Genomic DNA, 4733 nt, shown 5'->3' on the forward strand with positions numbered 1-4733 from the left:
CCATCCGGCCAAGATACTGGGGGTATCTAAAAACCTGGAAATCAGCAGCCCGCAAGGCCAGCTCCCTCCTAAGGGAAAAGGACCCCACGTGGTGATCCTAACCACCCACCATGCCCTGAAGTTGCAGGTGACGCTCCGTGGGCACGCTGACCTCGAGTGAGGAAGCCCTCCAACTCCAACCTCCAGAGAGACAACCGGGGGCAATGGGCCCCCACGACGACTCGTGTGACCATCACTTAACCTGGAGCTTCTCTCAGAAAACAACAAGAGCGTGCCCCAAAAGACCAGACTACTGCTTGCAGGACTTACTGCACCCAGAGTGGAGCTAGTAAGCTTGGCGGGGGAACAGTAAATAACGCTGTCACCATAGAAAAGCCTACAGACACCGCGGTGACGGCGGCCGATGAGACCGGCTGGACTCCTGGCTACTTCAAAAGGCCGTTGACTCAGTGGCCATCATGGTCCTGGAAACCGTAAATAACGCTGTCACCATAGAAAAGCCTACAGACACCGCGGTGACGGTGGCCGATGAGACCGGCTGGACTCCTGGCTACTTGAAAAGGCCGTTGACTCGGTGGCCGTCATGGGCCTGGATCACCACCGGCCCTGGACTGTCTGGGAGTACAGCATGCAGGGCTCTGACACCTGGTGCTGTTTGTACGTTGATTCATGGGCCTAATTGAAGAAAGGGCAGACTACTGGTCAGAGCATCTAAGCTGGCAGAAACTGTCTGCCTAAGGTGGCCGAACAAATGTGGGCGGGGTAAAACCGGCCCCCCCAGCGTCTCTGCGCATCTCTTTCCTGGACCCTAAAAGGTCATTAGAATCTGTAAACACTTCAAACGCTGGGGCTCAGACGGACGAGCAGTGAGGCAGGAGCCCTGGGGACAATCAACCTCACCTGGAGGCTGCTGGGGAGAAGTTCTGCCCCTCCCCCCAGGTATGAGGACTCCCACCTCAGCACGAAGCAGTTACAGAAGCGGGGTCTGCACCCTCAGCGCCCCAACAATGAGGAATGGGACAAAAGGCAGAGGAGGGCTTTGTCACCGGCAAAGCCCATTAAAAATTCCTGGGAGATAAAAATAGAATCTGGGCAATAAAATAAAGTCTAACCTTTTTTTCCTTTGTGCTTTGTCTAATTTCACTTGCTTCTAGGTTTCCACATGCAGAGGTTCCACACCCGGCACTTCAGACCCGATTTCCTAGTGAAAAAAGACTGGGCCGACACCTCAGCTCGCGGGGCCCCGTGCAGACTCCGCGACATGGAGCCTGAGCTCCAGCCAACCCGGCCCTCGAGAGCTCCGCCCCTTCCGTCCCGCTGACGCTGCCGGGATCCCTACACAGCAGCCCGGCCCACAGCCCTCGGGGGAGCGCACGCTCTCACCTCTCCGTTCTCTGATCGGAATATAAAGTTTCCTTTGCTTCTGAACCAAACTCAGTCTCGTTCTCTTTGCTCCAATGACACGGGACAGGGGGACCCTTGTTGGGGCCCACTCTGTAGGATTAGTAACAGAAATTGAGAACATTGTAACTTCAATGAACAGATGTGTGAGCCAAACTGTAATTAACCTAGAGCAGTGTATAAGGCTCGTGTAAAATAAGATGTTTCCAACACTTCCATTTGATATTTCCATCACTTTATTATAAGCAAGGTCAGTGGAGGGTTATTGTCTTATTTGTCAGGTCAAGTTTAGAGAAATTAAGTGATTGTTTTCCAAGGATGTACATCTAATGATCTTGGCTGAATCTTCAATCTTCTTTTGAAAGTTTTTCCATTGAAAATGATACCATTCTTTCAGCTCCCCCATTTCTGAGGAATATAAAATCTTTTAACTTATTGTTACCATAGGGGAGGGATAAGTTAAGATTTTGGGATTAACACATACACAATGCTATGTATAAAATGGATAATCAACAAGGGCCTACTGTACAGCACAGGGAACTACACTCAATATTTTGTAATAACCTATAAGGAAAAAAATCTGAAAAAATAGGTATCTATATCTACATCATCTTCCAAGGCCAGATAAAATGTAACTTAAGGGAGGCCGATGGCGACCGCTTCTGACCCTCAATCATCTAAAGCTTGGACTCTGCCTACGGCCCAAGGCCCTTCATGAACATACATGCATGTACCCGTAGCTTAAAACTTCCCCAGTTTTGGGGTTCCGGGAGACACTGATTTGGAAAGATACCTGGTGTTTCCCTTACTTGCAGGGGACCCTTCCTACTGCTGAAACATGCCTGTCACACCCAGAGGATGGTACACCGTCTGATAGGGAAGAGTTTGGAAAAGGCACCTCATATCCTCATCTCCAGGTGCTCGGGTTCCCCCCACCAGCCTCTTTCCGAACAATCTCCCCACTTAACGAAGTCAGCAGCTTCAGCATCCATTTTCTCACAGTTTGGAATTTGTCCAGAGGATGAAGGGGAATGGGAACAACCATGAGAGACAAGCCCTAGGTGTGTGGACAGGAAAATGCCACTTTAATTTCCATTTAGTAAGAGGAATTAACCAAAGGTTCATCTTGCCCCCGGAACCAGAAGAGGGCTTGAAGCAATCCTACTGTTTTCTTGCTAGATCTCAAAGAAACAAGTTGAAAAATGGAGGTCAGGAGCACTGCAATTCAAAACCTGCAGGGTTTAAAATGATACCTATCGTCGAAAAATGTCTTGTGGCAAGTCATCGAAAAGGATTTTAACGAAAGGCAGAATTGCAGAGAAGGAATTTCAAGAGGCAGATTGAACTAGCCATTAAAGCACATGAAAAAGCGGCTGAACTTCACCAATAACGCAGTTGGCCAAAAAGGGCGTATGCGTTTTTCCTGAATATATTCAGGAAAAACGCATACGCCCTTTTTGGCCAACAAAACAGGCTGGCAATGCAAATCAACACTACAAAGACGTATCAATTTGAATCAGTCAGAAGGGCTATCCTCACAAAATGTAAAAACCAGAAATGCAGGACAGGAGTTGGAGAAAATGGAACCCTGTTATGCTGATGGTGGGAATGTAAATTGCCAACGGCCAGGCTGCAGAAGTGTATTGTGTTTCCTAAAAAAATTAAAAAACAGAGATACAGAGCATACGACACCTGCAATCATGGGTGTATATCCTATGAAAACCAAAAATCTACAGGACACAAGCACCCCAAAGTTTAGTGCTGCTTTGTTTACAAGAGCCTCGAATTGGATACAACATAATGTCCTTGGGGAAAAAAAATGGATAAAGAAGATGTGGTACTTACAGACAATGGAATATACCTCAGCCAGGAAATCAATGAAATAAGGCCAGTTGGAGCAACTCGTGTGGACTTAGGTACGATCATTCTAAGTGATGTACTCTAGTCACCAGAAAAGAATATATACGACTGGTAAGGATCTAAAAAAGAATTTATTGAGGTCTCTCTGTAAGTGAATCAAGAAGATGTACAGCAGCAAGAAACACAACATTGAAAACCAGCTATACCCCATTATAAAAATAAATTACAAAAAAAATTTAAAAAGACAGTGAGAGAGAGAGAAATTCCTACGGAATTCCTTCAGGGTCTCTGATGCAACCTGGAATGACCACATCTAGACCCACAGATAGATGGGACTTAAGGATGGACACTCGTGGAGTGAGAAAATTGGTGAGGATGGGCCAGCAAATGCAGCACCTTTACAGTAATACTGCTGGGCCCCATTCCAAGGGTCCCAAATCTCCAGGTGCAAGGGAACCTTCCTAGAGCTAAAATATGCATGGGACACACACAGGATGGTACACCATCTGATCGGAAAGAGTTTGGAGAAGGCGCCTCATCTCCTCATCTCCTGGTGCTCGGGTCCCAACTGCAGCCTGTTTTCTAACAATCTCCTCAGCAGGGGAAGTCAGCACCTTCAACATCCTGTGTCGCACAGTGTGGAATTTGTCTGGAGGATGAAGGGGAAGAGGGGGAACCATGAGAGACAAGCCCGAGGTGTCTGAACAGGGACATGCCACTCTAATTTCCAATCAGGAAGAGGAATTGACCAAAGGCTCAGCCTGCCCACCGAAACCAGAATAGGGCTGGAAGCAATCCTGGAAAAATGCCTTGAGGTAAGTCACGAAAAAGGACAAGAAAACAAGGCAGAATTGCAGGAAGGGGTTTTCAAGAGGTAGATTGGACTCGCCATGAAAGCAAATGGAAAGGGATAGAACTTCTTCAACGATGCCGTTGGCCAAAAAGGGCGTATGCATTTTTCCTAAACATATTCAGGAAAAACGCATACGCACCTTTTCACCAACCAAAGAGGCACGCAGTGCAAATCAACACTACAAAGAGATATCACTTCACATCACTCCGAAGGCCATCCTCACAAAGTGTAAAAACCAGAAATGCAGCATAGGGCATGGAGAGAAGGGAGCCTTCCTACAGTGATTGTGGGACGGTAAATTGCCAACGACACTCTGGAGAAGTGTATTGTGTTTCCCAAAAAAATCTCAGAAACAGAGCATACTGCACTTCCACTCATGGGCGTATACATTGGGAAAAGCAACACTCGACAGGACACAGGCACCACAACGTTTACTGCTGGTCTGTTTACAAGAGCCTCGACTTGGATACAACCGAAATATCCTCGGAAGGAAAACATGGATAAAGAAGATGTGATACTTATGTACAATGGAATATAACTCAGCCATGAAATCAATGAAATAAGGCAAGTTGCAGCAACTCGGGTGTACTTAGGCACGATCATTCTCAGTGACATAAGT

The sequence above is a fragment of the Physeter macrocephalus genome, chromosome 15 (assembly GCF_002837175.3).
Source record: "Physeter macrocephalus isolate SW-GA chromosome 15, ASM283717v5, whole genome shotgun sequence".
NCBI classification, from domain to species: Eukaryota; Metazoa; Chordata; class Mammalia; order Artiodactyla; family Physeteridae; genus Physeter; species Physeter macrocephalus.